The sequence below is a fragment of the Sander lucioperca genome, chromosome 11, assembly GCF_008315115.2.
Source record: "Sander lucioperca isolate FBNREF2018 chromosome 11, SLUC_FBN_1.2, whole genome shotgun sequence".
Taxonomy (NCBI): Eukaryota; Metazoa; Chordata; class Actinopteri; order Perciformes; family Percidae; genus Sander; species Sander lucioperca.
The window spans coordinates 21,754,776-21,776,182 of record NC_050183.1 but is presented as its reverse complement, the minus strand read 5'-3'; the positions used below and the strand labels follow the sequence as shown (position 1 = coordinate 21,776,182).

Below are 21,407 nucleotides of genomic sequence, written 5' to 3'. Positions count from 1 at the left end.
GTATAGCTGTCATTGTCAGTGCCTGTGTCCTGGTCTGACTGTGGCCTTCAGAAAAGTCTTAGGAAATATTTAGTGGTTTTCTTTTTATACTAAGTTGGAGTCACAGCGGCTGAAAGTGGAAACCAAAGCAGACGTGCCTTAAGTTGCAGTTCTCCTAATGGCCACTAAATGCTGACTCCAATGGGACAACCTAGACCTTCTCTCTAGAAATACCAAATCCATACATATTTTCTTTCAGAAGTGGGGGCATTCTTTCTTGATTCACAGATGTCCCAGTCAATTACAGTCAAACCCATTTGCCCAAATTCAAATTTCTCTCCAAACAAATAATCTAACTCTAGGCTTCAAGACATCCTTTCAAGAAGCTCTGAGGGATATTAAAAGGGGCTACCTCAATTTTCTTTTTTCTTTTCTTCTACAATGTTTTCAGCAGCAGTGAGGCAGTGTTGCAAACAATGTGTGTGTGTGTGTGTGTGTCTGTGTGTGAGTATGAGTGTGTGTGTGTGTGTGTGTGTGTGTGTGTGTGTGTGTGTGTGTGTGTGTGTGTGTGTGTGTGTGTGTGTGTGTGTGTGTGTGCGTGCGTGTGACTGACTGACAGAGATGCAAAGAGTGTCTGTGTCACTTTTGAATCTATCCCCTTTGTCACAGTGAACCTAAATATATTTTCATTTCATTTCACCAGAGAGCAGCTCAAACCTATTTCAAGAAGCTGGTAATTTGGGAAGCTTTGGAAACAAAATGATGCAGTTGAGGTGAGGGAGGAGGGATTTGAGGATGTACTGTAGGCGTCTGTCTTTTTCCTCAAATGAAGAAAGAATTAGGGTATGAGGAACACTGTGAGATTAATAAACTTGTTAAGCTCCACAGTAGCTATGTAAGGGACCGTTCGGTATTTATGGAATGGACCATAAATACCGAGGAAAATAGGGGAGGGTCATGTCTTTTTATTCTTTGTTGAGGGGAGGGTCATCCAAATTTTTTTTAATGTAGGGGGGAGGGTCATCCAACTTTTGTATTCATGAAAACAGCAACATTTCAAAGTGGCTTGTTTGGTGCATATTTATCCATGTAGCTCCATGTAGCTCTCTCAGTCTCAGCCCCTATCGCTAGCAGATGGGTCCCTCCCTATTTAGTCAGCTAGACAATTTGAACTGTAGCTTTAGAGACCATGGGATTTCCCAAACTGAATAAATCCCCCTTGCACATATAAACACAAAACTGCTTTGCTAGCTCCATCGTGTTGTAACTAAGACATCTGATGAAAATATAATTTTATTCATTAGCATGATTGCCATACTGTTTAGTTCAAAAACATCCAAAACACCGTACGAAAACATAATGGATCAGACGCAAGCTTTTATTTTGAAAAGTCAAAGCTGTGAGGGCATGAGACGGGAGGTCTCCAGGCTGCAGCCATACTCGACTCAAATATCCTTTCGGTCCCGGTGATATTATATATATATATATATATAAAAATAAACGACAGCCTTTTCAAGGCATTTGAGAAGGAAGGAGTGGTAGCATGCAAGCTCCCAAATTGACGCTCGTCTGAGAAATGGAGTTTTGGATAATGTTCAGCTTTGGCAGCTTTAGCTATATGCTAAAATATACATGACTGAGGAAGCCTAGTGACGAGTCCATAGCAACCAGTGTTGAATTTGTTATTACCCAGTGTGCTTTGCTGAATGGTCTCAATGTCTCAATGAAGTGTGCATATAGTTTCCATATTTATTGTGTTTCCACAACAATGTTAGTGAGTAAATCTACTGAAATGGCCACCACACCATAACAGTGGAGTGTGATGCGTAAGATGAGAATGCAGAGGTTTAGTCACATATGTCATGGCTGTTAAAAAACAATGGCTATCTGTATGTCTTTGCCAAGTGCAAACCAGTACAGAAGGCATCAATAAATTGTTGGGGAGGGTCATCTCTTTTTTCCATATCATTTTGGAGGGTCATCGAAAATGTATTGCTGGTGAAGGGAGGGTCAGGTCTATTTTGACTGAAGATCCCAAAACTCCTCCGGTGGCCCCTGAAATAAATAACGAACAGTCCCTAAGCCATTTTTTTCCACTATTAATATGTTCCAAAAAAAAGACACAGTAACAACTGCAATTCAACATTTTTAACACAACCTTCAATATATGTGTGAGTGTACATGCAGTTTTAAATTCTGGGTTCATTATCTGCAACCATCTTTTCATTGACCTTTAACCTTTTTCCTCGTGCTTTGTGCTTTAACTTCTGTGCTCTGTGATTGTACTGTCTACTTTGAGTTTGATTCAGGTGATTAATGCTAGGCAATAAGTCATTATTATTGTTTATCGTCTTTCATCTGAATCATATTGTGATAGTAGCATCATATACAGTATGCACAACAGTAATTAATCTAGTCAACATTCACAGAGTCCTCATAAGTAAAAGAAAAATAGTAACTAATATAACGGTTAGCCCAACAATCATTTAACAGTTACTCAGAATCAGTGGTGGAAGATGTACTCAGTTCCTTTACTGAAGTAAAAGTATTAATACATTGATGTTAAAATACTTCATTACAAATAAAAGTCCTGAATTCAAAATGTAGCTAGGGTAAAAGTACAGAAGTATTACCGGCAAAATGTACTTTAAGTATCAAAAATAAAAGTACTCTTTTACACTATGCTGTTTTTACACAAAATACAAATTATTTATTTTTCACTTTGGTTAACATTGCGAGATGGCATTTTTGAAACATTCAAGTGGTGTCAGAATAATTGGAAATATTAGTTCCCGACTGGGAAAATTCACACTGCATTAACATTGTAAGATAGGGCATGCCTTGGCGGAGGTCTGTGCTCTCCGAGTGTCCTTTAGTCATTGTCCTTAGTTTTATGTACCATTGCATATATTTGCTAAATCGTGATGACTGATGTTTAAAATCCTTCATGTTGCTTTGTGTAAAGCAACAGAGTATCCTAATGGGTATCTTCTGGGTGCTTGTGTATGTAGCAACCCAACGATTAGTCATGACCGCTGCAGTAACTAATTAAGCAAGACTGCTATCAGGGGAAATGATGTCTATCCTCCGTCCTCTGAGAATATACATTCATGTGTCTGTAGTTGATTGCGTGTGAATGATTAAGAGGGGGAGAGAAAGGGAGAAGCAAAGTGACCTTGGCAACCCTTTTTTTTCCCTTCTGTCTTATTTCTCCTTGGAGTAAAGTAGGAGGCGGTAAGGAGAGGAGTGGAAGACAGATTTCATTTGATATCTCTCCCCTGCTCAGGGAATACACCCTTCTTCCTCTCTTAGTCCAGCTATCTGTGTGTCTTTCTCTTTGGTTTACAGCAGAATAAAAGCTGTCCTTGGAATTAATGACTCGGATTTTCGTCTCCATTAACATGGAATTTACACATGATCTGTTCAGGGATCATGGATGGATTTCATGGGACTGTCTGACCTCTGAAACCTTAAATTAGAACCAAACTGAGATTAGTGCACTATGTATATATATATATATATATATATATATATATAAGTTCACCAACCCTTATGCCTTGTCTAGCCTGTTAAGAGCTTTCCACTTGTTAACATAAACTGAACAGGAGACTTTCAACATCTTCCAAACTTCTTGATAGTAACACCACTGTTACGTTTGACTGAACTTCTACCAGCTGCCTCATTCACTGGTGTTAAGAAAGCACTGATTGATATTTTCCCTCCTCTTCTTGTTGCTGTGACCAGGAGATAAATTGGCCAGAAGCTAAGCCAGCCTGAACACAAATAAATTGGTCCTCTCAGTGGTACACTGTAACTGCACCATGTGCTTGTAATGCCGTATGCCTCTGCACCATCAAATGAGTCAGAAAATACCCATACAATAATTATGAGATTTAAGTGAGTGCTGAGAGTGGTTTAAGTGCCAGACAGTGGATGTATAGAAAGAAAGACACTCTGCAGCGGGCAGTGAGCTTTATCAGGACAAAAGAAGAGATGAGGTGTCATGATAAAATTAAAAGATGAGAAGGAGAAGAGACCAGCTAGAGTCACGGAGGAAGAGACGACAATATTAGACTGCATTGTTAGTAAGTTTACAGAGCTTGTAAGCTGTGGATCAGAAGAAATATTTTTTATTTTTTATTTTGAACTGGTATTTTGCTGTTTGTCCCTTTCTTCACTCATGCATTAAGTCTGAACCAGCAATTAGCTCAACAAGCACCACCTGTGCCACTGAGTGTGACCCATTTAAAGGCCCTGCAGACCTGCACAGGTGTTTTCATTTATTCTGGCTGATTAGACCTCTGCTCAGGCTGGTATGTTAGGTCACTAAACTCTATTGCTTAATTAAAAAGGATAACGACGTTAAAGGTGCAGTCCAGGTGAGGAATGGGATTCAGACAATAAAGGGAGACATTACTGTAGAATACAGAAGTCTTAATATAGAGGAGGTTATAGTAATTGGAGAGAAGAGATGATCTTTACACGGCTAAGGATTGTACAAGCAGGTTTTAAGTCAACGCTATATTTTGTGGGAAAAAGTGCTGCAAATGTTTTTTTCAGTGTTGTAAATCTCGGGGAAGATGTTAAACACATTATTATGCACTGTACTAAATGTAATTCAGAGAGGGAGACACTGACAGATAAAGTCTATGAGGCAGGGCAGGAATGGATTTAAAAAGCATTATTGAATATAGGTCAAGGATCCAGGAAACTCAGAAGAGGGTTGATGGGTTACACTGTATTATGGAGACAGGATTAGAAAAATAGTAATTCCTTTTTTAACCAATCACTATTCAAATGATTTCATGTCATGAATCTACCCACTCCGATACAGTAGTTAGGTGACAGTACACACTGGTTTGCGATTCGCCAATAAACACAAAATAAGAAACAGACGGTGCGGTCCGGATTTCCCTCTCCATTAATATCTATGAAGATTGACAGTTTGACAGACATTATTTGTTAATATTAGTTTCTATAACTACACTACAAACGCTGGACCTGGGGCGACGGAGCCTTCTCTCTAGCTGCCCCCTCCCTCTGGAACTCTCCTCCCAAACACATCCGCAACTGCACCAATATGTCCGTGTTCAAATCACAAGTCAAAACTCACCTTTTTAGAGCTGCTTTTAATGTTTGATAATTGTGTATTTTAGTGTGTACATTTTCATAGTTTATTTCCGTTTAAAAACTCTGTAAAGTGTCTGAGTGTTGCAAAAAGCGCTATATAAATAAAATGCATTATTATTATTATTACTACAGATTTATGTAAGTGAGTGCAAGGACAGTGACAGCGATTGATGACGGTAAAGACGCTTAATAGTTCACAATTTATGGAATAGAGACTGAGCGCATTTAAGTCCCGCCCCCCACCGGAGGGAAAAACAACTCTCCGCTCTCCATTGACTTGTATTGCACGAAGGTGCCTCCTCGTCAATTCTGTCAAACAACAGCAACATTCCTAAAAGCTGCTGTGTGATGGGATGCACTACCAACATGGTGAAGAACCCATAACTAAGTTTTTATAAGCTGTCGAACTAAAAAACTGCTGTTTTTGTGTGGAATCAGCAGGAAGAATAGGTTGATGAGGTTTGATAGTTTCAATCTCCGCTTTCTGATAACCTCATCAATCATCCTGAATTGAATCCGGTCTCTGTTCTTGTAATATGTATATCTTTCTGGCATTGGCCCAGTGTTTAATAGTTGTGTTTTTCAGGCTCTAACTATCAACGTCAACAAATGTCTAAAACTCATGTATATTACAGAAGATATTGCTACAACAAATGACTGAATGTACACTTTTTTTTTTTTTTCAATAAATTAAATGGGAACGTGTTTAGTCTCCCCAACACGTCTAAAAGTTGCCAATAAAAAAAGAAATATCCCACATAAGAAAGTACAAGGTGCAACCAATGCAGCTACAACCCTCTGACCAAAAGTGATGGATATGCCAAAGTAGCAACCGAGGGGAAAATCAATTTTCCCCTGAGAAAACGTTTTTCTTACATACATTATCATATTTCACCCTACATGACACAGGCTGAGATGTTTTATTTTCAGATTTTCGATTTTGCTCATGGCAAACCAGAAAGGGGCTGAGGATTAAAAGAGTGGGAGTTGGTTAACGAGGTGAGAAAAAATAGTACTTCAAAGCCACAGCCGGGTGCTACAGAGTTGGGAAGGTTTTTTTCTGCTCCTTAGGAAAAAGTGAGAAGGAGATTGGAGTAAAACTTGGGTTTGTTTACACTTATACGACACAGAGTTAAGGCCCAGACACACAGACCAGACGGCCGACCCTCGGCAGAAAAGGCAGTTGGACTGATCAGTCTACCCGAGTTGGTCAAAAAAAGTGCCTCGGAACACACCAAAGCGACGAGACGTAATACGTCTCCATAACAGCAGGCGGCGCTAATCTGTATTGTCGCCCAAAAATGAAAACCGGCAGCTGATTGGACGAACGCGTCACGTGGGTCTGGTTTCTCTGGAAATTCAAAGACAGACTGTCATGGCGGCTTGTTCAGAATATCTCATATTGTACTAAAATAGTTCACCGTGTTTCTGAAAACATTTTAAGCGAGAAATAGGCCATGCAGTTGCTGAATTCTTCATTTGAGATCGACAAAGGTCAGTTTAAAAGATTTTCGTCAAATTTTGAGAGACTCTAGTCACGCTCATTCTGCTCCCCTTTTCCGGGTTAGCACTCTACCAATCAGATGGGTCATTTGAGTCCGACTGCCGGCAGTGCCCCCCCCGCCAATTATACATGTCAAATCGGCCAAAATGAAGGCCAACGGCCCCTCGGACGGACGACGGCACGGAACACACCGAACAGACTCGAGTCACTGACCTCGCCAGACTGTCCGACGGCCGATTATCGGCTCGGTGTGTAGTAGGCTTTAAGGGTTTCTACCTGGATGTTAAATTACTAAAGGTGTGCTGTTTACATTTTTCAAAAATGACATTGTAACAAATATACCTCTCAGTGGACGTACAATGAATCTCCTAAATTCATTTAATTCCAGGCCCCATTAAGTCAATATATGGAGATCTCGATGTCAAGCAATTAGCAAAAACAAACCAGCAGCAGATCGGCACTGCTTTCAAACTAAATATTAGAAACAGATTTAGAAAATGAATGAGTAACAGAAAATAAATTGGCTGAGCGTCTCTGTTGAGTCATGCGGATATATGGCAAAATCCTCAAATAACATTTACGTTTATCTTAGACTGCCTACCATAATCTCTTTACAGGTAAGGTTAATAATATGTGTAGTTCTTTAAAAATTATATCAATATATGTTTTATGCAAATCTATGCAAAATTAAGACTATCAATTCTTAGGGAAGGACAACTTGTTATGCTCAAGTTATTCTTATAGTTAAATATTGTCAACATATTGTTTTTGGACTGTCATTGGACAAAGTTGACCATCAGTTATACTTAATAACCCCGAGAAGATCAGGGGACTCCTCAGAAACAAAGTAATGCAAACCTATGGTAGTGTTAAATTATCTAGGATACTTATCAGTTTCTATGATGAGGAATGTTGAGCATATTATTAAAATGAACTGGTAAAAAACACCTGGAACCAGCAGCTCCTCCCAGCTCACAACTCGATATGCTTGTTTGCTTTCTCATTCTACTGCATTGACTCAACTTCCCCACAGCAATCATTTCCTATTATAAATATATAGAGAGTGATAGAAATTCATGGCATTTTATCATACTGTAAGAGCAATACGGTGGCAGACAGCATTCCACTGGCTACAACACGTTTGGCAGTGCCAGTGGTCAGTATGCTTCAAGCCCTCAACCTTCTAACCTTATCTAATCGGATATGCGTATAGCACTGGCTTGGAAAAGATCGCCTGGCATGTTTATAGCTAAATGGCGAGCATTGGCTTGACCTTCTTCTTCTTCTTCTTCTCTCTCTGTCTCGCTCTCTCTCTCTCTCTCTCTCTCTCTCTCTCTCTCTCTCTCTCTCTCTCTCTCTCTCTCTCTATCGCTCATTCTCTTTCTGTCTTTAAGAAAAGGGTTAACGCCCTTCTCTGGTAGGAACTGAGTTACTTACTTATTCCCAGCTCCCCACATTGTTACTGCAGTGATAGATGGCTTCTATTAGAACAGTGAGAGACAGAATGAGGTGAGTTGAACTGGGGTTTAGCTACACAGAAGCAGGTACCCCCCCATAAGACATTTTTTTGATAGATCTGGGGTCGATGAGATTTTGGGATTCAGCTAAATTGAAAAAAGGAGATTGGGAGGTTGAAATGATGTCCCCATTGGCCCAGATCCTCAACATCTGTGAGTGCATCTGTGTGTGTGTTCCTCTCATTTGTGCAGGTACTGCATGCTCTCAAGCTGCAGTAAATGTGGGTTACTTGTGCTATTTGTGTGTCTACTCGTTTGTGTTTGTGTGTGGTGTGCATTTCTTTCAACTGCATCCACCCACTTGTACGGCAGCTGACAGACAGACAGACAGACAGACAGATGGATGCGCAGCAGTCGCAGCATCTCTCCAGTACCATGGGGTAAGCAAACTAGAGGGCTGTCAATATGAAAATCAAGTAGCTACATTTTGCAGCAGGGCTTGGCGATGATTGAGCAGGACCCTGTGGAAATGCTTACAGTGCAAGATCTAAAGCACTTAAAAAAACTTTGGTTAATTAAAGTGATTGCAGGGACGTGATCAGAAAGACAAAAAGTGCAGGGGAGCAGCACTCTCCTCAGAAATGAGCCCCCTTTAAATCCTCGAGAAAATACAAAGTATGCATGCTGACAACTCAGCTAATAATTTATCTTGGCTGGCAGCAAGACGGAAAGCAAATTAAATGCGCTTTTGTCAAAATGAGTCCAAGCTGTGTACTACAGTCATGTCCAATAATCAATAACACCTCATCAGCATCTTGTCTGCCTGTCATTTCGCTTTCCTGTCCCTCTTTAGTATGTGGTTTTATCTCCTCTCTTCAAGCTCCTTGTGTTTCCCTATTTCATCTGACTAATATCCCTCGATTCTCTTCTCGCAAAATGTCCTAATTGCTTGTCCACTCATGTTTCCCATCATCCCCAACTCTCACTATGATTAATGACACGATCACATCGGAAAGTGGCACTAAAGTTCATCTGCATATCTTTGCGAAATAGGCAGTGCTAGTTACACTTGGTGTGTATTGGGTACGCAATTATTGGCAGAATGGGAAGAAGAGCGAAAACCTTGTTATTCCGATTTGGGAATGTTTACGCATTATTTCAAGATGCTTAACCCCTCTGCAAGACATGAAGTCACACAATATACAGTAAATATCTTAAATAGCTTGTGTTGAGTTCTGTACAGTGTTTTTAGTAGTTCTTTAACAAGTGAGACTAGATCTTAACAGTATATGGATTCTGTTGAATGGATTCTTTTAGTTCATATTATATTTTATTTAGATACAGCTGCTGGTGATGGTGGCTTTGCAGCCATATTGCCTGTGATTTATTGACACTGCGGTGGTTCTTTTTGCCAAGTTAATAAGCTATGATAGCCTCCTCCATTTTGTACTCTCCAGCTCTATCCTCCAGCTCTCCACTCAATTATATGTCAGCCCATTGTGTTTCACCTTTTTCTCTCTGTTTTTCAGCCGTTTGATATGCCTTTTTTCAATCTTTCCTAAATCATTCTTATCTGTCACTTTCTTCTTTCTGCTCCTTCAGCCTCAGCCATTTCTCTATTTGCACCATTAGAATATCCCCGTACATAAAGAACATCTATGGTGTGGAACCCAGCGGGGCCTCGTTCCTCAGGCCTGTCCAACATCCCGCTGCTGCACTTTGTGCAGTCCTTCTGACTGCAGCGCTCTGCTGTGTTTAGTGTGCTTCCCAGTGTGGCAAGACAGATAATGGAAAAAGAGAAGAAACGCACAGAAAGAAATACAGGTGGAGAGAAAAGCAGGTTGAAGAAATGAAAGGGTTCAGCCCTCTCTTCTTTGTAGCCGCAGGCAGCTGTTGCTCTACAATTCCAATAAACAAACCTCTCCCCTTTGGTTTCACTTCATATTCTAGATTAGTTTGACACCCATGCTTGTTAAGACAGGGAACCATCGAGAGTGTCAGGAAAGATAAGAGAGCGGGTGTGAGGGCTGTGAGCCAGACTTGAACCCTTGATTTCACAAGCACATGGTAGAAGCTCAGCCAGCTGAGTCACCAGCACGGCCTCCTTCTAGAGCTCCTTCTGGTTTTCTACAGTTTTAACTCATCTTTCCTGATAATGTCTCCTCCCCTCTTGATTATAAAAAAACACTGAGTAGGAGTAAAAAGCGAGTCCACATTCTTTTTGTTTGCTTGTAACTGGATCCAGACCAGGAACAAATTCCCTCAAAAGACCTCAAATGTTATCAGCAATTATGCAAATCCCCTAAGCCATTCCCAAAATGTGGCCCCAGTTTAAAAAATGTATAGCATTTTGTTTGAATTGTAAAGGTTTATGTACATGCCATCTTGCGGCTTTCCCTTTTTAACTCAAAGGAAAACATTACACTCACACAAAGGACTCCCCTAGGGCAGATAAAGATGGCTCTGCTTTGTGTGAGCAATACTCAGTGGTCCAGAGGAGGAGTGAGATGAGTATATGTTGTATGAACTGTTTATCTTTAAACCTCTTTACTCTATGATTAAGGCTCACATCTGATTTCTGTGAGGCCTGTTCTTAATGATCATTCAATTTTGTTTTCGTATCTGTCAAATCTTTTCACATGTAATACATTACTCTCACAGCATGAACACACCGAATAGATTTAACCCCTTTAAGCATCAACACACCTCTGACCTACAACGCATTGCTCCCTCCTCCCATTTTTACTTATGTAAGGAGAGATTCCTGGGAATTGTTCAGACAAGGTTGCGACCCCATGTAGCTTCCCGTCAGACTCAAGAAATTGCCTGTGCTGAGAGAGCCGAGGCAGCTTCCTGGTTAACACCGCTGTTTCCCACTTGTACAGTGTGGCACAGAGTTAACCTGAGATGTGCCTGGAGATAGTTGTAAAAATGTAAAGAAATCAGTGGAAAAGTGAATATGCTTTAACCAACCATTTGGGCTTAATCCAGCAGCTTTGTGTTTGTTTCCCCTTTTAAATTATTTGAAAAGGGAATTTCTTGGGTGTTATTTTTATCTTATATTATAAACGTCGGCTATTTAACTCATAAAGTCTGTTTAGGAATGAGCGAAATGGATAAAATCTATTACTGTATATGTAATTTTGTATTGTTATAATATATATTGTAACATAGTATATTTTCTGGAAAATCAATTTAGAAACTGTTAAAGGTAAAATATCCAGATAATAATGTCGTGTTCATTCGGTTCGGTTCATTTAGCAAATGAAATACCAGACAAATCCAGCCACTTCAACACATTGATAATCATACAAAAATCCAGTAAAACCATAAATACACCCACAGATATTATAGGGATAGCTCACACAACATAAATGGTATGGCAAAATCTCTGATGGCTGACAGATTTTGTCTTATGGTATATATCATCAAATCGCTCAATCGTACATCGTTTGATTTGGAAAACATGGACTCCCCCAAAAAGCTGGGCAAGAGTGCAAGCCTCGTAAAGCTTTACAAAAAAAACAACATTTACATCTCAAATACTTGTATCTGTGATCAAAAGTAAACACATAAAGTAGTTCCCTAGAAATCCATGCAGCTACTGTAGCGAGCTTCGCGTCACAAATGCTGCGTTCATAGACATAGGAAAAACGTTTTGAAAACGAGTGAAAACGTCATCATTCATGTCCTTTCCTGTGGGAATCAGAGGTGGAAAACTCAGGCTAGATTTTGCTAACTGAGTTTCCCAGTTGGTGACGCGTTGTTGACAACTGACATTTGAGGGAGGCGACTTTGGTTCACTGAACATATTTCAATGACAATAAACTGTTTATTGTGGACAAATGCCTCTGCCAAGAAACATACACAGACATAACATGTTTCAAATTATTCATAAATAGGCCTATGTATAAAAAAACACCTTATCCGTGTTCTTTCCCGTTCGTTGTCCTGCAGATAACACAAACAAACACCTGTCCATGTGCTCTTTCTATGCTCGTATAAGAAAACAGCAGCAAATCTTTTGTTGTTGTTTTGTTGTATGTTTTCACACACCTGATGCTCTAGGCTATGGCCAACCGTTGGTGGCAGTCATGCAACAAGTTGTTATGCCAAACGGCAAAAGAAGAAGAAGAACACGCATCCCGGCCATGTGAACGCTGGCAGTCGGAAAAACAACGTAATCGCGGGGGCGGTCCCTGTTATTCCCAGGTGGCATGAACGCATCATTATGCTAGCTGACCTAACTACCTGCACTTGCAGATTTGCTCGAGGTAATCAATCGCAGTCGACTATCATCATTTGGTAATGTAGTCAACAGCAGGACTCTTTTGATCTCCAGTACAGAGCCACTGTTTCCCATTGTTGCCTGTATACAGTATCATTGCATTTGTTTACATGTATAGCTTACAACTCTCCCCTTATAGACGGGAGGGTTAGACACATTGGCTGTCTACTCTGGTCATTGTTTAGGCTTCAGTGGCTTCAGGGGTGATTCATAGTCGGGAATAAACACAGCAAGATATGGCAACAAAGAGAGAAATACAAGATACAGCGCGCAGTAAAACATTGATAAAATAACCGGCACATAAACACTATCTCTCGTTTTTGTTCCACTCCCTCAGTGCTCTCTAGCTGTGATTTCTTGGCTGTAGTGATTATTAGTGATATTAGAGCCCAGGCTGTAGTCTGTGTAGTCTCTCGCCCCCACAGGTCAGCAGAGTTCAGCCCTACAGGAAGAGGCTGTCTGTGGGAGAGAGCAGACCACAATCAGGTTATTGCTTAGCCATGCTTTACACACACTTAATGATAAAACTCTCTCTCCGTTTCTCTTCCTCTGTTTCTGTCTGTCCTCAAATACTTTTTTTCTGAGGTCTATGCACCCTCTTTGTTGTTTTTTTTTTAGAAAGACAGAGATTGAGATGAGATAAAAGTCACACTGAGATCAGATTGAGTGACACTGAGTGATAAGATCTTCTTTAGGAAGACAATGAGAAACGAATGCTGAAGTTCCACTCCTGCCATCACCTGCTGGAAAGTGCTTTATCAAAAATCAATAAAAGCTGATCACATTGTGTTTGAGCTGAAGCGGATGTATTGTTTCACACCTGATGGAAAGGCTAAAGAATTGCCCAGATTAAATTCCTGACGGCTGATGCACGTTTTCATCAAAAACAAATCTTGTACAAAAAGCAAATTATTGCAAGCATTTGGCTGTAGTTTGCTACTGTATTGCAGTTTATTTGAGTATTCACACAGTGAAAAGGCACCAAAGTTGTTGTTATGCACACTATTGAGCATAGTACAGATGCATTTTCTCTCTGCTCCTCTTTCAAAACAAGCCACTCTGTGGCAGCTAGAATGACACATTGTAATGTTTAATTGTATTTGTGGGTTATAGTGACTTCTCTAGGGCTCCAATGAGAAACGACAGGACAAACCATGGAAATGTGACATTATGAAATACAAAGGAAAGCATCTGGGCAAGTCTGAATGCATATAGAAGCAAGAGAGACGTACATAGCAGGAATGTAGCCACAACTATTGTGTCCACTCTGTTTCCCTGTTGTCTGGTCTTTACTCTCTGCATTCACTTTTCCTCCCTGTCATCCTGCATATTTACATAATGACTACACCTACGTGTAGAGTAGAGAGAGAGAGAGAGAGAGAGAGAGAGAGATGGAGAATGAGAAATTATTGAATTTGGACATGCGATAATACTGTGATATAACAGGAAAAGAGGGTGGCACACAGTTTTTGTATACTCAATGCATTGTGTCACTACTGTATACATGTACAGTATGCAAACATACAAGAAAGTCTTTGATCTGTAAGACTGTTTCTCTCTCTGTCACTTTGTTTTCACGCGCACACACACAACACACACACACAGCGTTCACCATAGTTTAGGTCATTTCTACTTGACCTGTGCAATGAGGTATGTACTGTGATCCGTTCAGTGGGCGTCTGTTTCAATGTATAAACAGTCTTTTCCCTGCCTGGAAGCCTTATCAGCAACTGGCCTTCCTCAGCGCTCTCACACACACACACACACACACACACACACACACACACACGTTCTCAGTGGAATATCCTGGTCATAGCTAGATTCACTGTTTTTTCCATCTTAAAACCATCTTAGTATAGGATACTGGATCAAAAGACTTTGATTTGACATAAGCCAATAAGCCATCATGCATCACAACCTATAGATAAAAAACAATTCTCAATAGACCCAGTCATAATGATAGTTTACAATAACTTCCGGGAAGTCCAGCATCCTGTACATACAATGTAACGGTGCTGTGCAAACACGGGAGAGGAACACCTGGATAAACTTTTATCTCATTCATTTAAATGCATGTTTGATGCTTTTATATCCCAACACTTTCACTAAGTGTTGGGCAACAGACTAAAGAAAAATGAAAATTTCTTTCAGCAAAGAAAACCAACACTCACCTACACACATAACTGAAAATTTGACCCAAGAGTTTTTTTTGGGGGAACTTACACATTCATCAGAGAAGAATGTGCAGGCAGGTGTGTTTAAAGCATTATCCTTATCTTACCTTGTCTTTATATGCATCTTCCTTGCAGGAATGAGAAAAAATTTAGCACACATTCTTTTTGTCAGGGGTGATTGCCAATGATATCATCAGTCGGTGGTGCATGGTTAGTCTGGACTATATATGGTCTTGAGCTGGACCTTTTTACGTCCAAGAAGAGATATTTGATACTGTGTGTGTATCCAAGTAATGATGTATGGCTTCAATAATACACAACACATATTTCAAACATTGAAAACATGATGCCATATAAATTAAAATCAGTTTGACAGATGTGGTCAGCCAACATATTTGCTACATATTGTAAATCATGAAAAGAAATATCTGTTCAAAACATATACAGTATTTTGCTTGATTAACGAGGAACACTGTAAAACTATGAAAAGAATGGCAAGCCTAAACGTTGATGTATTGCCAAATAGGATTTAACTGAAATGTTATGTATCCGAAAGCAAAACATGGTCTCATTTATGAATGATTACACATTACTGGTACTGTATTAAGAAAGAAAGACGTGAAATTTAAAACACAACTCTGAACTTTAATTAGAAAACACAACCACAGTTGCATTTGGCAAATGGGAGCGCGCCTTTAAGGTATAAATTGAGAGCAAATTTTCTGCGCCAGAGTGTCATTGCACAGACAAAACAGAAGATTTCCATTCTAAAATTGAAAATTTGTGAGTTAATTACATTTTATACCATTTTTGTGCCTTCGTATTTAGTTCATTTTGAGACAAAAACTTTTTTTTTCCAGAAGGCTTCAAGCTGTTGGATTTGATGTTGCTTGAGAGCTGTGAGCTTTGCCAGTAAAAACAGTTTGGGGTTTTTGCACTTGCACCCTCTCACACACATGCACACACATACTGCAGGCTACACTTGCACAGATAATTGTGTGTTGCGAGACTTGGCATAAATCTCAAGCTGCCAGTGTTCTGAAACTGTAACAATAGCACACCAAATTATGTTACGAGACACAGCTAGCATTTAAAATGATTAACAGGAGTGTATTCCTTAAGTATAATGAACAATTACATTAACTGCTATTCCCAGAATTGGGATAATTTAAAAACATGCATGTAAAGGTAACCTGATTTGAGGTGAGTTGAAGAATTAGTAGGAGCCAAACTTAGGCTGCTGATGAGTGGTGACAGTTCCTGGCTGTGGTCACTTTCTATTAAATATAATTACATTCTGCAAATTACAAATACTTGATTTTGCAGTGTTTCTTTTGCCACTACCAGTTATAAAAACACTCTGCATATGACTCCAAGTTGTTATGCTGAGCTGTATGTTTATGAGCTCTGGAGTGCAGCAGTTCTTTTAAGTTTTTTTACACACCGCCAGACGCATTCGAACACATACATTTGCAGAATCCTGCGGTGCCAGACTTTGCACAACACTGACTGTTGTTATTTTAACATTGTAACTGTGTGTTGTTGCCAACACTGGAGCAGGAAGACACAACAATACACTTCAAGAATTTAAAATTCTGTTTCAGATGTAGAGAGTAAAGATCTCTGAAGCCAGGGTTACGGTCCGTCAAGATCCCTGCTTTCAGCGGCCACCTGACTGTCCACAACTCTTACACCTATTCTTGTAATTATGACGGGAGCAAAGGGAGAAATCAGCTGACTGATTATTATAGACCGTATTATAGAAAAACAAGGGGTGAAGGGGTCAAAAAAACAGTGTAATTTTGCATCCGACAATTGAGCCGGACAGTATGCAGGAAATAAATGTATCATTTAATCTCTTTTTTTTCTTCATTCTTTACACAAATTATTCCGTCATTTTTTGTATGTACAAACAAGTGCAACACTATGAATGCCTTTGAGAAAGTTTGTCGAAAGTGTCTTCTGTTATTCCCATATTAAAACGAATATTGCATGTTGCCCCTCTCTATCATGGCCAGTTTTTCTCCCTGCCTTTGAGCTCGGCAGTTCAGAACAGCTATAATCATTTCCTCCTTGAGAAATGGTCAAAAGACACGACATACAAAGTAGTTCATTTACATCCACACCCAACTTTTAGGCTCCTTTTAGGCCCTTGCCTTTTGGGAAACCCTTTCAGGAGGTATTTCCCCACAGGTCTCACGGTCATGTGGTCATGTGGTCATGTGGTCATGTGAATATCTCTGCCATGATTGAGAGGGTCAGTCTAATACCCTCTGTTATTGTGGGTGCAGCACCAACCCACCATTTGATTTCATACTGCATCTTCTCCATCTCAAGACAAAAGGGCTCCTTGAACTTTAGGCAGAAAGGCAGTCCCTGTTTCCGTGCACACTATTTTGACATTGCATTTTCTTTTCTTTTAATATAAGAACAAGCGAGATGGACGGACAATGTCTAACCTCGACACAGAGAAAAGACAAGAGAGGAGTGAGACTCTAGAAGTCCTAGGGGTCTGAGGTGGGATCTGATCCCTCCTGACAGGAGAAGGTTCATGTGATCGGCAAGAGGGAAGCTTAACTCTCGAGGCCGCATTACACCCTCTTTCAGTCTGCGGCTTTAGATGAAAGGATTTGAGCTGATTGTATGCAGTGTGTTGGACACCTAGGGAGTGGGGAGGATATAGCCGCAGATGTAAACATTGTCTCAGTTTGTGTTTGACAAAGGTTCTCTGTGCAAGTCAAAATCACGTCTTCTTTTATCAATTGAGCAAGAAGCATACTAAAAGTTGTTACAAATTTGTGCAGAAGGTCCAACATAATATTTATTTTCATATTTAATGTGTATTTGATTCCACTATTCTGTGTATCCATAATACAAAGCAAAGTTACCATACTGTACAGTCCTGTCTATGTGCTGTACTGCATGTTTTCTGTCTGGGGTCTTGTTAGCTCATCAGCATCACAGTTTTCTCCACAACACACTCACAGACATCCCCACATGTTCTGCTTCCCTTACTCTTATTTAGTCATTACAAATAGCATTATCAAAGTACACAAAGTAATTTATGAGACAATTAAAGTGCAAATTAGCAGTTAGGCTATCGGCAGTGTAAGTGTCAACTTAAAATGAAGCCTTCTCAGGAAACATCCATTCAGATGGGTTTTATTTAGAGGCCTGGCATTGCTACAGCTATGCCATATATCCATATGAATATTTCATGTGCTCTGTATATCTCTGCACTCACATGGCATGTGTGGAGGATATATTTTACAGATGCTGCGTGCTTGCTGCTGAGCTGTTTTAGGGTGAATGTTTACTTTTAAAATGGGTTCCACACACTCCCTTAGAGGGGAATTAGCTTTGGTGGTCTGAGGGAGCGGTGCAGGAGCGAGATAAGAGATAGGACCCATTAGCCTGGGCAGTTAGCCTATTTAAAGGCTGTTAATTATTTACCTCATTTACACTACAGAGCCAGCTGGGCTAGCAAGGGTTTACTCATTAGACTGCTTTCTGTGATTGCGATGGACAGAGCTAACTAGGGGGTTTACTCTTTAAATTTCACAGAGATGATACCTCAGCATGGCTAGTTTGATGCTTCTAAAAAGCACTTTCGATGTCGTTTGGAGCGTGACCTGGTCAAAGCAGGCCTCATGTGGCCCTGTGGCAGAACAGTGGGGGTTGACTTTAAGTCCTCCAGTAATAATTAGACTGGTGCACGGTGGGAGTTCACTGTAGGGCAGGCCTTGTGCCCACAGGCATAATACACATATACGCACACGTACCTCAGAAACACACTTGCGTGCACACACCAGGAGATGCATGAATGAACACAGGCCCTTACACAAAAAAAGTTTGCACTAAAACACACAGGACTGCTATGCTTCATGTCTCCCTTGCGGTCACTTGCACTTCAGGAAATCTTTACACACACTCACATCTACAAACTTAAAGTTGCTGCACTATCAACACATACACAATCAAGTGGTGTTTGATTACTGTGTGTGTGTGTGTGTGTGTGTGTGTGTTTTATTGAGCCCATTTATCTTATAGGGTATTTTTTTCTGGGCCAGTTGGTTGCAGCGGGCAGGCTGATGAATCCATCATAATAAGAAGGCAGGTAGTCTGACCAGCTAGAGAACCTCTATTCTTCTCGTCTGTTCTCTTCTCGTCTCTTCTCTTCTCGTCTCTTCTCTTCTCTTCTCTTCTCTTCTCTTCTCTTCTCTTCTCTTCTCAGAACCATATCTTGCAACACCGCCACCCCTTTCCCACCCTCCCTCCTTTTTTTTTCTTTCTGCTGTGGGTAAAAGAGAGACAGGGTCAGTAGCACTCACAGGAACAGAAACAGGAAGGACAGGAGGTGAGTGGAGCTCCATGGCAGGTTAGAGGCAAACCACCCAATGGGAGTTTACTCCCTTATTCAGACTCATCCTCCCATTTTTATCTTGTTTGCTTGTGTCCTCTCGCTATTTTCTTCTCTCAAGTTTGCTCTCTTTATTCATTTTTTTTCGTTTTTATCTGCCATAATTCATTTTGTTTATCTCACATTGCTCATCTTCCCTTCCTTTAATCTGCTACACCTCACCTCTCTCTTCTCTCACTCCCTCTTTCCCAGTCTATTTTTGCAGGGTAGAACATAGGTCACATGTTTCTGCCTGGGATGTGTGACAAAGAGTGTGAAGAGAGAAAGAAAGAGTGTGTATGTGTTTGTTTAAATGTGTAAGCGCATGTGTGCATGTCTGTGTGTGTGTGTGTGTGTGTGTGTGTGTGTGTGTGTGTGTGTGTGAGAGAGAGCGCGAGAGAGCGAGAGAGAGAGAGAGAGAGAGAGAGAGAGAGAGAGAGAATGGTGTTTTTTTGTCCACAGAATGTTAGCGCACACAGCTTTGGCAGCTGACACAATGCGGGAGGAATAAATGGGCAACACACATGCATGTGTTCAGCCATTCTCACACACACACACACACACACACACACACACACACACGCAACACAGTGAAATGAGTATTGAGCTACTCAGTGTGGCAATCAGCCAAATATTTTTTTCCTTGGCAGTATTTGAATATGCGTGTCCGATCTGTGTTCTCCTACGTACACGTGTGTTTTTCTGTGTGTGCAAGCGGAAGCCGAGCTGCTGTCATCATGCAAAGATCAATAGTGTGTGAATTTAGAAGTGTTGATTTCTTCCTAGAGTCGTTCTGCCTGCTCTGCAGACTGTGCTGCACAGCCATGGCCTGCCTGGCTTCACACTCTGTTGGTGTCAGGAAGGCTCTTTATTACCAGGGGGGGTGTGACTATGAGGGGGAATAAATTGTGTGTGAATGCATGTTTGTGTGTGCTTCCATGCAAAAACGTCTTATTTCATGTTTGCCCGACTGTGTTAGAATTTAGTGATTGCATGTGAGTGAGTGCTCTCTCTATTTTGGCTGTGTAAGTAGAAAGTGATAATTAATGAGCAGGGGGACACAGATGTATTTATAACTCATGTTTCTGTGAGCGTGTGTTGATACATCAGCTGAAACTTGCTGATATTGCACATTTGAATATTTTATACATGTTTGCTGTTTGTGAGTTGTTTTTGTCATAATGAGTAGAAGTGGATGTAATGTGACATGGCAGCACTGTAAGTGATCTACTCCTCTGTGGCAACGTACAGCACACCTTCTCTGTCATCTTCTCTCTATCTATCTATTTTCTCTTCTTTCTTTCTATATTTCTGCTATCCCTTACTCTGCTGTCCATCTCCAACTGTTCCTGCTAATTTTATCTCTTATCACCATCCCTTCGACCCATTTTAACATCCACTAATGTTGACATAGGAATAGTACGATAGCCCACATGCTAATTAGCGGTAGCAGTTACTTCACCCCCCCTAATTAACTTCCATGAGCGGACATAGCTGTAATGCTAACCCAGCTCCAGCTAGAAGGGGTTGGCTGTGTGCTTCAATGAATAATAGATGGTGTGTCACTTCCCTTATCGCTAATGAAAGCAGGCAGCTGCTCCTTGTGCTGGAATACCAGTAGGGCCTGAGGAGAGCCGCCTGAAAAAGGAAGATGCTTTCATTCTGTGTAACGAGGGATAAACAATCAAGCGATAGGCTGATAAGAAAACAGTTGCAGGGAGGGCATGGCGTAAGGGTTATCTGTCCTTTGACAGACGAGGCAGAAGCGGGAGATGGGGGGGGGGGGGGGGACGCTAAGGTAATGTCCATGATAATGCAGATAAAGTTGAAATGGCATCTATTTTTGACTTCTTTCCACACCGTTTACACCACCAAAAACAGCTTTTCTCCAAAATTAAACATCTCGCACAGTGTAGACGGAGAAAGTGTCTCTTTCACCTGCCCTCATACTGTATGTTCACGTAAAAATAGCCGATCACAAAGTATATGTATTTCATATGACTTAGTATGAAATGGTGATTGGATTGAATCCATGAATTACCACCTTGGTTAGCAGGTACCACTTATGAACCGCAGGTAAAACAGTGTTTTATACACATGCAGTCGCTCGACAAGGGAAGGATACAGTGTGTCAGGTACAGTACTCAATACAATACAGAATAAATGATCACAGAAAGGGTCGGAGGTGACAGAATGTAGCTGTACTCTTCTGAGATCCAGCAGAGTATCTGCCAATGTCATTAATATATTTACTTAATCCCAGCCCATTCTTTTTAAATGTTTTATGGCAGAATAGAAACATTTAGGATTTATTGGAGCACAGTAAACCAAACCTAGTAGCTGATTGTTGACATGAAATGCAATGCAATGCCTTTTCATTTATTTTAGAGTCTTTCTCACTGTTTAGGCTCCTCATTCAGATGTAATCTGTTTGGACAGTTAAAGTTCATATAATTTATACTTTGAGAATAGCAGT

General features: G+C 40.5%; 1 protein-coding gene across 4 annotated transcripts in view; it reads left to right on the top strand.

Moving 5' to 3' along the window:
• Positions 1-21,407, top strand: part of kank4 (KN motif and ankyrin repeat domains 4) — a 75,195-nt gene that overhangs the window by 28,575 nt on the left and 25,213 nt on the right. Inside the window, exon 1 of one of the 4 annotated variants that reach the window (XM_036007268.1) lies at positions 18,835-18,889. The exons of 2 other annotated variants lie outside the window; for them this stretch is intronic. The gene's annotated coding sequence lies outside the window, so the exon portion shown is untranslated. Of the gene's footprint in view, positions 1-18,834; positions 18,911-21,407 lie in introns of those variants that run through there. One more of the 4 variants, XM_036007267.1, reaches the window with a different exon arrangement.